Below are 13,685 nucleotides of genomic sequence, written 5' to 3' on the forward strand. Positions count from 1 at the left end.
GCTCTTCCCAGCCTTACCTTCGTGGCTGGCCAGTGGAGAGCTGCAGGAGGCAACAAGCAGAAATTGAATTTTCCACAGTGCACTTATGTGGGAGGCTCATTCTTCAGTTCTATAGGCAGCTGCCTGGGAAGTTTCCAGCAGCTGCCGCTGCCCTCCACGCTCTGCCCTGGCCAGCCGCCCTGGGGGGAGCTGACCCCACCCAGGAAGGGCAACTTGGCTCTGGGGACAGGAGAGTAAGAGTGTGCTCTTCTCTGAGGCTACTGGAGGGGGTGTCTGGAGGCCCTCTCCTGAGTTTCCTGAGAAAGCCCGGGAGAATTTCCCATTTTGTTGACAATTTGACCACACAAAGACTCCCAAGGGTGTCACGGTGAGTGTTGTGGGAGAGACACCTCCGCACCCATACTTAGCCAACATCAGCGTGCACGCCGGCCAGTTCTCTAAGTCCCTCAGACAAAAGCATATTTGCCCATGGTGAGGTTACACAAGAATCAGCAAGGAGACATTCCCTTTGTCGACCTGACATCAGAACAATAGGCTGATGTGCGGAGACACAGGGGAAGTTAGGGTGCCAGACAGACTGGTTATTTGCTTTTCTGTTACCCTAAATCCTCTTCCTCTGTTTCACTCTAACACCTTTGACATGTGTAACATGACCTGAGAGATGGCTCCCGAGTTTTGGTGTCTAAAGGAATTTCCTGATGGCCTTGTCAAGACCTGTCTAATCTCCGGCGGTTCTAAGTTGCTTTGAGGTGAGCCCAGAAAAATGAATTTTGAACAAGTACCATGCGGGGCTCTCTTGTAGGTGGTTCTCAGCTGTCGTGCAAGAAATATGGTCGCTACACGCAGTCCCTTCCTCCTATATCGAATCTGTCCTTGAGGGCGACGACAGGAATGCCAATTATGGGATGTTCCTTGCTTCCCCCTTTCCACCCCTTAGACATCGTGTCTGCTGCCAGGACACATTCCTGTGGTCTCCCTCCTACAGCATGACTTGCTTCTCTCCCAAAGCGGGTGCCCCCCTCACCAGGTCATGTGCTGGGTCTCCATGTGAGCAGCGGTAGAAACAATGCTCTATTCCTCTTCATGTCCGAGGTTGCCTAGCATGGCGGTGGGCTTACTAAATATCCTCGAGCAACGACATTACCTGTGTATTAAGTACTCACCTTGCTTCAGGCCCTGGGCTAGCTGCTAATGAGAAGAAAGAAGGTAGACAACAATTTTAACCCAAATTGATAACAGGGACTAATAGTATAAAGCATCAAACCTATTAGATCTGCAAAGACTGAAAAAGGGAAAAACCCCGGTTTGCAGAGATGAGGCGAAAACCTGACAATATAAGTAGGATTGTAAATTGGCAGGACCATTCTGGAGGGCAATCCGACCCTATGTGACTAACATCAAAATCTCTATTCCTTTCGTCCTAAAATTCTAGTTCTAAGAACTCTTCCCAAGGAGACAATAGAACGAGGACACAAAACTGTTCATTTAGGTTAGTCCCCAAACATCTATTGAGAGCATACCGTACACAGGGCATGAGCTAGGGAGCAGGCAGAGTGTAAATCTAACAGGCAAGGGGATGTCAGTGAGAATGGGTCCACGGAGAGTCGCCTCAGTAGGGTTTATCAAAGCAAAAGGCCGGCAGCAACCCAAGTCCATCCACGGAGGGCTGAAAGTACATTGTGCTACAGCCAGATAACTGAATTCTAAGCAGCCCTTTAAAATGTTGCTGTGTGTCTATAGTCATTGGGGGAAGCTCTCGGTGACACCGAGTGAAAAAAAGCAAATTGGGAAACGGAAAAAGTCTCACTGTGTTGAGTGACACATAAATGCCTACACAAGTACATACATAGAAAAAAAGTGTCAAAAACTTCACTGCCAAACGTCAGAGCGTTCAGAGGGTTTGTTTCTGGTTGATGGAGTGTTTTGCGTTCTTTCGACCCTTCTGTATTTACATTTTCTACAAGAGCATGTACACAGAATGCAAATGTTATCTCTGTAAACAGAATGAGTGAATGAATGAATGAGGAAAAAGCAACATAACATCAGAGTTCAACAAGAAACTAACTTCTGGGGAAAGCAAAATAGCCTTCCCGGAAGGCCTGGTGCCCTCTTATACTCTCCCGGTGAGGATCTGAGCTCCTGGAGGGTAGGGACTGGGGCTGGCACAGGGCAGGTGTCCAGCAACCGTCTGTGTAGCTGTGTGGCTGCTACCCTCCTGCTGTGTCCCAAGGTGAAACGCTCTCCCCCAGGAAAGTTTCACGGGTCTCCTCTCATTTGACAACTGCTGGACTCTGTGACCTTCCTAGGCCTCTTCCAACTCAGAAGCTGAAGCGGCTGTCAGCCCACAAGTGAAATCAATCCTGGCCCGACGTCGGGCTGGGAGCTGGCCCGCTGGCCCTGGCCCTGGGCTGTTGTTTCTTATCCGCGGAGGCTCCGTTGAACTGGCCAACCGACGGGGCACAGCTGAGGCCGTTAAATCTTCCCCAGCAATGCGTGTGCTGTCAGTATTATTCACAGTAGCTTGCATCCCCTGCCCAAGACCCCTTTTCCCCAAAGATACCCTTCCAAGCCTGAATCATGGCTAATAAACCCATACCCAAATTGATCTCACAGCTGTTCTTCAGATGCCGTGGCCAGCCCCTCATCAGAGCCAAGCTGTTTGGACCTGCAATAAACAGGGGTGATTTTTCATCTGGGGCTTGTCATTGGTTTCAGAAACTGTTCTCATTCAGCAAAGGCCTTATTAACACAATTTTTTAGAGCAGTTTTAGGTTTACAACAAAATTGAGAGGAAGGTGCAGAGATTTCCCATACACCCCCTGCCCCCCACCCACGCATAGCCTCCCCCATGATCAACATCAGTTATCAGAATGGTCCACTTTGTACCAAGGATGAACCTACATTGACATTATAACCACCCAAAGTCCGAAGATTACTTAAGTGTTCACTCTTGCTGTTGTACATTCTGTGGGTTTGGACAAGTGTCTAATGACATGTATCCATCATTATAGTATCATATAGAGTATTTTCATTGCCCTAAACATCCTTGGTACTCTGCCTATTCATCTCCCCCCAGCCCACCACCACCCCTGGCAACCACTGATCATTTTGTCTCCACAGTTTCAGCAAAGGCTTTTCAGTGGAGCCAGGAACACATCTTGGCAACATCATATCATGAATTTGGAAAACTGGCTTTCTCCTACCAACGGATGTACTGGCCAAAAAAGGCCCCTCAGTCTAACATAGTTTGGTTATTCCATGGCTGTATGATTTGCTCATGAGAAGGCAAAGAGGACAGTGAATGGCCCCTCCCCATAGCTTCCTTCCATCGATTGAGGCACAACTTCAAACAACATGGCGCCGATGTGAGAGGGACCTGGAAATCAAACACCGCTAATCAACTCAGTACTAGGCAGTTGGAGAGAGAGAGGAGGGGTGATTATTTGGAATGAGGTATCTGGTGGTCCACGAGGACAAGAGCTGCAGACCACTTAAGGACAGCAGTGATACAAGTCCTAGAAGCGGTAGCCACGGTGGTGAGAGAAATAACAATGATAATAACAAACATTTGTGTAGAGCTTTGCCCTTTACAAAGCATGTTTCCATACATAATCCTATTAGCTTCAGTTGAAAAGACAGTTTTTCCCTTAGATGCAAAGCACCCAATGGCCATTGATCCATTCATTCATTCATTCATTCATTCACTTACCGACAAACACTTACTGAGCTCTCTCCTAGGTAATCGTATTAGCCAGGGCACTCCAAAGAAGTGGAACTTATAGGATATTCATATATAAAGGGAGATACTTATATTAAGGAATCTACACATGATTATGGAGGCTGGCTAGTACAAAATCTGCATGGTGTACCAGCAGGCTGGAGACCCAGAAGAGCTAATGCTGTATTTCAAGTCCAAAGACCACCTGCTCGCAGAATCTCCTTTTGCTCAGGGGAGGTGAGTCTTTTGTTCTATTCAGGCCTTCAGCTGATTGGATGAAGCTCAGCCACATTATGGAAGACAATCCACTCTAATCACTGTCGCCCGATTTAGTTAATCTCGTCAAAAAAACACCTCACAGAAACATCCAAAATTCTGTTTGATCAAATGTCTGGGCACTGGCCCAGGCAAGTTGACACAGAAAGTTGACTTAAAATTAAGTATCGTGGTAATGGAGGCACTGAGCTGAAGAAGCCCAGCCCTCAAGAAGATCAAACACTAGTAGGGAAGCAATAGTGTGTGCTAGAATAGTAGTACAAAACAGAAAGCAATACGTGCTATAAAAGAGACACAGATAACAGTGCTAGAAATTGAAATATAACTCCTTTGACCATGGGAAGGAGGTAAAGGAGCAAAGAGTTCACAGAAGCCTTTCTGGAGGAGGAGAATTAGAAGTGGGATCTTGAAGAATTTGGATGGGTGTATATGGAGGAAGGATCCTGACACTAAGCAGGTGGGAGAGCATGAGCAAAGAGAGATATTAGAATCTGTTCAGGAAGCAGCCAGGAATTGAGTGTAGTTGTGGAAAGAATTAACAAGCGATATGACAATCAACCGAATAGATGAAGGCCATTGCACTCTGTTGGAAAGTGTTCTCTCTTGTCCCGTTCCACCTTCCTGTTCACTGTGGTCTGACTTATTTCTCAGCACAGTTATGGTTGGCCATGAGCATGGCGGGCTGTGGAAGGCAGGCATCTACCGTGTTTGCCCCAGCATCCAATAAACCCTACCCGTGGCTACTCTCAGGGGAACCGCTCACTCCCTTGTGGATCTCCAGCCCATACTCTTCAGTTTGAACTCTACCACTGGCTTTGACATGAACCATGGGACCCAGTCCTGAGCCAATCAGAGCCTCACACTCTCAGGGCTAGAGTGACTGGTTAGGAATGAACATGTGACACCACTGGGGCCAGTGGTGTGAACTGGATTTTCACTCTTTTATTCTCACCATGAATATGAGGTGATAGAAGTAGAACTAACATCCCATGGAGTCTGAGACTGGAGCCCACAAAGTGGTGGGCAGAGCACAGAAGGGAGAGAAGATGGGTCCTTGTACCTTCAAATACAGCCCACAGAACATGGAGGAGGCTACTGCGAGACAGAGTGTGAGCCCAGGGTCCATAAGCATCTGGTGATGATTAAAATCCCTGATAAGAATATTAACAACCACTTACTGAGCACTTACCATGAGTCAAATGCTAACATATTTTGTCTTATTTATCCTCTCAACCCTGAAAGGTAGTTACTATTATTCCCCATTTTATAGCTGAGAAAACAGCCTCAAAGAGTTTCAGAAACTTCCTCAAGGACACCCCTCTAAAGGTAGCAGTAAAATCGAGTTTCAAATTCAGGTCTCCCTGATGTTGAATCCCAAGCTCTTGGCACCTTTGTGGTTCAGAAACGCCTGGGAAGATTTTAAGAAATTCCAGAAACCTAAGCCAATCCCTAAAGATTTGCACCACTTGGTCTGGAGTGGGTCCCGGGCATTGATATCTTTTCAAATCTCCCGTGGTTCTTACTCCTAATGGGAAGCTGGGAGGAAGAACTATTGCATGAGATCACGGAGACACAGTTCCTATTTCTGTAAAGTACTTTCAGCCACTTGCACAAAAGCATGTGACCTCCCAAATTCCCAGCAACTCAGGGCAACCCTCAGCTTGACTAAACATCGCCATTTGGATTACACGATCCAGTCACCCCTGAGTGATAGAACCGCCATCTGACCTAAAGGCTGCAAATGAGGGGTGGAGGGGATGAGTGAGGCGGGAGAAGAGAATGCTCCTTTCCTTTTTTAATGTGGCCTTTCATTTTTAGAGAACACGCTTTACAGGACTATGAAGTATAAAAAGTAGCCGCAACGAGAAGAACTCAGGGATATTCGCTCCCAGCTTGTCCCAGCCATGATTCATGCTCTGTTCCACTCCTCTTATAAGCACAAATGTCCCTGTGATGTGCAGGGAACAGTAAACACAGCTGAGCCCAGCACACACACATACCACAATGAGGGCCAGGAAAGGGACTGGCTAAGGCAGGGCACAAGCCTGTGCTCCACGTCTAGGGGCTGTTTGGTTTTTGAGTTGTTGGGCGGGGCGGGCAAGGGGGAGGTAGGGGCTTGTTTGCTTCTTTTCCAGGGTTGGCCAAATGTAATCATTTAGGACTTCCTTTCTGAACATTCTTCTTGCTTTAAAAAAAAATTAAAAAAAGATGCCTGGACTGCAATTTTGCCTTTATGGCCTCTCCCACGAGATCAGCTTTTATTTCAAAAGTAAAACCCCAGCACAAAGGGTAAGGAAGCTTGCAAACCTTTTGAGGATGGCTGTATAGCACGGGCTTGCATTAAAATGCTTCTGCAACTCCTATATTATGAGGAAAACGCCTTTTGCACTTGCTCTAAAAAACCTCCAGTTTCCTTCTGATTTTATGATCCTGTGATTCTCTCATTTCTAGCACAGTGCCTAGCACATAGTTGGTATTAAGCAAAAAAAAAAAATTATTTTGAAGGAACAAAAGCAGAAAAGAATGCTAACTGACCAACTAGATTCATTCCTTCTTCAACAGCAAGACACTGCAGGGACTTTGGTATTACATGAAATGATTATCGAACTTTTGAATCTGGATGAAACATTTCATTATGGGGGTAGAATTTAAGAAAAAAATGCAAATACAAAACTATCCCAAGTTTGTTGTTAGTCTCATAATGTGCTTCTCAAACAAACAAAAAACCTTAAAACTATATTCAGAGGGAAAAAATCAGAATAATAGGAATAGTGCTGGGGAGAATGGTATCTATTTCTAAAAGACAACAGAAGGATGTTTGGGCCCGGGACTCAGCTTTTAAGACTTTCCTCTCAAACTCGTTATTAATCAGCATTATTTGGCTTTAACCAAAGATGAATCAACCTGTTTGGGCTATATAGCCAGAACACATTTCACCTTCTTGTCCAAAAAGCTATCATGGATGCCTTTGATAAATATTGCACAAGACCAAGGCCCACCAGGGATTTAGCATTTCCCAAATCCATATTAATCCATCCTTAAAAGATTTGAAGTGGTTTAGCATAGGGAACCCATAATAGTACTCAGTGATCACTCCTTTCTTCTATAAGCATGCTCAAACTAATAATTTTATAAGTGATGGTTGTCACACTAGTCTGGAGTTGCTACAATTCACCCTTTTTTCCTTAAAAAAGAACTAGAAAAACTCTCCTCCTCCCTGACTCTCTCCCCTATCAGTTTTATGGCCATGTCAGCAAGTTGTTTAGTGTCATGGGGTGCAATTTAATTGAGCCTTGGGAATGGCACTAATTTAAAGTAGCTCAATATACTCTCTCTGTCCTCCTGCTTGTAAGGATCCTTTCACTCCTTTCCTGAACAGTTGTTTAAAGGTGAGCCTTTCCGAAGAAGCTAGAAGTAAACTAAGTGTGGTCACGGTCTGTTCAGGGCTCCCACATATACTAACATTCTATATAATAACAGCTACGTTTACTGAAGAACATACTGTGTGTTCAACATTGTTCCAAGGGCTTTACTCACAGACTCACAGTGATTCTTGGAACAACTCAATGAAGTAGCTATTAACCACCTTGTGCGGATGAGAAAACAGAAGCCCAGAAAGGGTGAGTAATTTCTCCAAGGTCACACAGCTAAGTGGCAGAGCTGGGATTCAAACCCATGTCCTGAACCACAGTGCTACACTGATCTGTCCATTCTTTGTCACTTTTTCTGAACTTAACTTTAAAGACCCTTTGTAACATTATGGAATATGGGAGATTATTTTCAGTTTTCTATTAATATTTTTTGCATCAGATGAGTAGTTGTTTTTAAAGCCCATTTAGGTCACTCTAGCACCACTGTTTGGTCCTGACTTTATGGAAACTTAGCCTTCCTCCCACCAGCCCCCTAGTTTCCCTGCCTCTTTTGAGGTCCTCCTGGCCAAAGCCCCATCCCTGCTTTGCCCATCTCAGCTCATCACAAACAAGGCTGCTGCCCTTCTCCATCCTTCACCAGGAAAGCCAGTCAGGCTCCTTTCCTGCCTCCTGATTCATTCCCCATCAGTCTTTTCAGGAGTCATAAGCCCAGACTAAGACGATGGTAGAGACGGAAATCTCTTCCCTGGAAGCGTCATCCACAAGGAAAGACTTGGTGTTATGGGTTGAATTGTATCAGTTCATATGTTGAAGTCCTAACCTCCAGTATCTCAGAATGTGACTTTATCTGGAAACAGGGTCATTTCAGATGTAACTAGTTAAGATGAAGTCACACTGGAGTAGTGCGGGCCCTAATAGATTGTGACGGGCGTGCTCATACGAAGAGACAATTTGGACACAGACACACAGGAAGAATGCTGTAAGGAGGCATGATGATGAATGCAGCGATCGGGGTGATGCGACAGAAGCCAAGGGATGCAAAACGCTGCCAGCAGACCACCCGAGGCTGGAGGAGGGGCATGGAACAGTCTTCCTCAAAGCCCTCAGAAGGAACCAACCCAGCTGACACTTTGATCTGGGACTTCCAGCTTCCAGAATTGCAAGACAATAAATTTCTGTTGTTTAAGCCACCCAGTGTGTGGTACTTTGTTACAGTAGCCCTAGGCAGTGAATACACTGGATATCAAATAATAGAGAGGAAACGTGGCCATCCCAGCTAATGAAAGTCTCCGACTCCCCACTTAGGTGTCCCTCTCTCAAGAAGCCTTCACGGATCCCCTGACGGTGGTCTACAGAAGAGAGGATGGCCAGGGGATGGGGTTGAGAGACTATTGTGCTATAAGTACCTTTCCTTGTGGTGCTTTTGGGTGGAAGGATTGTGAAGCTGGGAGGGAATAAAGTGGTTTACCAGGCTCCATCCTGCCCCCACCCCAGTCCGGGTGAGTTGTTCCTTATCCTTCCCCTGTCCTCACTTCCGGACTCAAGCAGGACCCCGCCCACGTGGTATCTGTACCATTGTATCTGTACCATCAACTGCGGGCTTGGCCCACAATGCATTTCTGTCAGGTGGATGGATGGGCACCTGTGTGCACAGAGAGCCAAACAGCTAAGAAGAAGGAGGAAGGCAAGGAAAAGAAGAAACAGAGTACCCTTAAAAGCAGGATTTTTTTAAGTGGGGAGAGAGGAGGGAAGAGGACAGAGATAGGAGAGAAGGATGAGAAGGGTGTTCTCATTTTTCTCAGGCGGCTCCACAGTTTCTTACCTGAAACTCCTGCAACCAGAGGTTTTCCATATTTGGGATTCTGGGGGGTCTTAAGAAAGGTACGATGGGGCATAGTCGTATTGGGGCAGCATCCTGTACAAAAACACACTGACATTTCTGCAGCAAAAATAGATGACTAGTCACACAAAGTGGGATAAAGGAAGATTGAGAAGAGCCCCACATAGTTCAAGTCAGATTTTTTTCAGCTTTAGGTTTTCCAAGGTTTGGGGTTGAGGGTAATGTTAACGGAGTGTGGCTCTGTGACGGAGCAAAGCCAAGCTGAGACGCAAATCTCTGCTCACCAGTCTCATTTCTAGGAAGGGAAGTATTCAGACAGAGAGCCTTTCCCCAGCCGTTGTGTTCTAAGGTCACAGCCAGGGTGAGTTTGGGGTGCGGGTTCCCAAGAACTGTTGGGGACAAACCATTTGTTCAACATATGAAAAGATGTTGCTTTGTTCTCAGTCAAAGCCAGTTGGAGAATGAGAGGCAGGGAGAGAAGTCTTCTCGTTGAAACTTAAATCCTTCCTTTAGTTCCAGACTCCTTTCCACCTTTTCCCCACTAATAAGCCACATTTTCCTTTGTTCTCCTTTTCCGGGAATAGTTCTACAGGCATCTCCCCAGCTGCCCAGAGCCCTGCTGTCCCAAGCTGCAGATGGTCTGGGCAGTGTCTGGGTGGAACCAGATCCGTGGGGCCTCCAGGGCAACACCTGGGACCTGCTGAGCAAGGAGAGTTCTCCCCTCCTGTAGGACGTGTCCTTGACCAGGCCAAGCTTACTCTTGAATAACTCAAGGCAGCTGCAGAGCTATATCCACTGTCACTTAAGGATCTCAAGCTCATCCAAGCCTGATTTTCCCTCTGTCTCATCAACGTGTGAGGGTTAGAATAAGGCAGAGGAAGAAAAATAAGACTCAAAACCGGGCAGGTTTGACTTTCCGTCCTGTCCTTGCTGCTTGCTTTGTGACCTTAGGCATGTGACTTACTTCTTTCTGAATATCAGTAACCCCCTCTGTAGAAGGGGGAAAATGATGGTCTCTTGCAGGGTTGCAGTGAAGATTAAGCCAGATAACATATGATAATATATTTTTATAATATATGATAATATATATAATACATATATAATGTGTAATATATGATATAATATATGATAATATATATTCATTCCTATGTTTGCTATTCCGTGAACCATCTAGTAACACTTCTTGGGGCAAGTGGCTCACTGTCTCCGAGGTGATATGAGGGGGTGGAGGTGATGGGGTGGGAGGACTTGGAAGAGTTTTGGAGCAGGATCTCAAGCTTTTCCTGCCCTGGTCCATATTCCCCAAACCTCAGGCAATTTCACAGCTTTGGGGACTCTCCAGGGACTTATCTTGGAAGGTTGTCCTGGATTTGAGACTGATTCCTGCAAAGACAGTTTGATTTCAAAACCACCACTTCCAAGATGTCAATGATTCAAAACAGTCCATTGATGCTCCCACCAGCTCATCTATAAATGGTCTTGCTTATCTGGCCCTGCCCTGGTACAGACACTCCCCTGCGCCTGGGCACATCTAAATTGGACACAGCCCCTGTTATTTCCAAGTCAGGTGGTGCAATGGTTGGCAGTTCACAGGGCCCTCAGGAGAACGAGGGGAATTCAGCCAGCACTGATCACTGGAATTGATGCCTGGGGCAGCACAGAGGCCTCCTCAGCATCCCAGATTCCAGAACCTAGCCATGTTAGGTTAGGTCTGGAAAGACTGACTGCACACAGTCCCAATTGTCTGTGCTGTGCTCTTGGCTCCTGGTGTCTCTCTGTGGAGTCTTCATGGCCCAAGATGGCTGCTTGAGTTCCAGTCATCACATCTGTGCTCTCCTTTCTTCCCAGGTGCTTCCCCAACCAGAGTGGCCATTACTGAGTGCATGCCTTACTGATATGTGTGGTGATTTTAAATATGTCCACAGATTCTATGACACTCCTATATAGAAAGGTAGAGGTCTAAATTTGGGCCAGTATTTGTGACTCACCTGTAACCAATAATATGCAATGGAAGAGAGACAGCGTGACTCAGGTCAGAAAGGTCATGCAGCTTCCAGATGGTACTCTAAGGATGCTGGTTCTTAAGAAGTCTCACACCCCAGGACCACCATGCTGAAAACAGTATTGATATAAAGACCATTGGACGGGAATAAGAGGGCCCAATGCCAGCTGAGTGGCTTTCTCTCTTTAGCCTCTCAGCAGGCAGCAGGGCCCACTGTTAAATGGTGTCGGCTCTGGAGGCTAAGTGCTGGGATTCACATGCTGCTTCGTCCACTCACTGGCTGTGTGTCCTTACACAGGCCACTGTACAATGGGAATATTAATAGCCCCTACCTCATAGAATTGGCATGAAAATTAATTTGGCTAATACATGTGACAGGCTTAGAATCATGTTTCACTCAATATTACCTTGTTTTCTGTACTTCATAGCACTGATTATTTCCTGGAATTATTGTGTTTCATCATTTGTGGTTCTCTCTCCACTAGAACGGGAGTATACAGGGCAGGTTACCACATGTACCATCCTCACTGCTGTGTCACCATCACCTGAAAGAGTATCTGGCACACAGCAGGGTCTTGTATCAGTTTAGCTGCATGTAACAAAGGAACTCATGATAATAAGAGTTTTAAAAGGTAGAAGTTTATCTACCTCTCATGAAAAATGTCTGCAGGTGTGCAACGTAGGGAAAGTTTCATGGCACTGTCATCATCAGAGGCTCAAACTCCTTCTACTTAGCTACTCCACTAGGCTTGGTGTGTCTACTTCATGGTCAAAGACGGTTGCTTGAGCTCCAGCTATCACGTCTGAATTCTGCATTCAGAACAAGAAAGCACAGACATGTGTATTACTTCTTCCTTAAGGAAACTTTCCAGCAGTCCCACACAATAACTCAGCTTACATTTCATTGGCCTGACCTTACTAGGTGGCTACACTGAACTCCAAGGCAAGCTGGGAAATTTAATCCATTGGAAAGGTGCCGTTATTCCCAGTTAAAGTCAGGGTTCTAGAGGAGAGGTGGGAATACTGAGAAGAAACTAGCTCAGTAAATCTCAGACAGATAAACGGTCCAGAAAGGGCCTCTGCCCTTTCTGACTGTGCCATGGGGAGTCCCACTGAACTGAAACGCCAGTTGACCTGTAATTTTTGCCAGCGCTGCCTATATAAGACTGACTGAGTGGGAGTGGGAAGGTGGGAGGCTGGCTCTGGAGAGATGGATGGGCCAGGCAAAAGCAGCTCCTCTTCAGTCTGCAGCACCACCCGCCTTCCCCTATGCAGGCCCCAAATCACTGCCAGTGCAGCCCCTGGGCTAGAAGGCATGACTGGCCGGCAATGAAGCTGTCTGAAGGGACAGCCAAGGACAGGGCTGACCTTCCTCATTTGTACCTCCCAGGACTTCATCTGCTTGGTTACCAATGGTCCTCACCATCCACCACTGCAGGATGCAGAAGGTCACCTTGCAGCATGGTCAGTGCAAATGTCAGGAGTCCTCTGGGTGCGGGCCGAGATTCCCACTGACGAGCAGGGAACCTCAGGCCCAAGAGGACAGACACCCTACTCGGCCTCTTGGGTCTCGAGAGCCCTGCTCTCGCCTCGACCTATCCTTCCTACCTCAAGGGTGTAGCATCATCTGAGAAGGTCTGTCTATGGAGGCTTCCAGAAGCAGGTGCCAAGTCACAAGCTTCTGCTTCTGAAGAGGGAGAGCAGAGAGCCAGATCTGGGTAAATCTAGGCCAGGTTGGCACATGCTGAGCGGACAGACTCGGCATTTTTTCCTGGATTCAGCTCCTCAGCTGCTTTCTGTGCTCACAGGCGTCTTCTTCCTGCTGCCCTCCCAGCCTCCCGTGGTGATGCCGGGGCCCCGCAGAACCATGACCCCAGTCCTGGGGCTGAATCCTCTAGGTGCCTGGAGCAAAGGGTTGCCAAAGATCTCAGTTTCTTTAATGCTCAGGAATAAAAGGTGCATATTCAGCTAATAGGCAATTCCCTCCCCACCTCACCACCACCATCAGCATCAACATCGGTCTCTTCAGAACTTGAGCTTGGAGGGGAGCGCCAGTGAGACACAGAACATGAAGTCCACCTGCCCTGGAGGAGTGCTGACCCCGGGCTAAGCACCGCGCTATGCCCTTGACACCTATTATCCTGTTTCATCTCCTCCTCCATCCTATGAGGTAGAGACCATGGTTATTATCCCTATTTTACAGATGAAGAAACTAAGGCCGGAAAGCAGAAGCTCCTTATCCTGATTTTGTCAGCAGGCCAAACATGCAGCCTGTTTTCATTTCGTTTGGGTCTTTCTTGTCACCACGAGTTATTATTTTTTAAAGGTTTATCTTTGGCTTAAAAAAAAAAAAGTATTTCTGTCCTGTGGACATATCTGGATTTCCCTTTAATACACAAATTTTCATTAGGACCAGGTGTGGAAAAGGCTGAGGTTGTTTGAGAGAGAGTAGAATCCCCTATCAGTATATTTTGGGAG

The sequence above is a fragment of the Globicephala melas genome, chromosome 5, assembly GCF_963455315.2.
Source record: "Globicephala melas chromosome 5, mGloMel1.2, whole genome shotgun sequence".
NCBI classification, from domain to species: Eukaryota; Metazoa; Chordata; class Mammalia; order Artiodactyla; family Delphinidae; genus Globicephala; species Globicephala melas.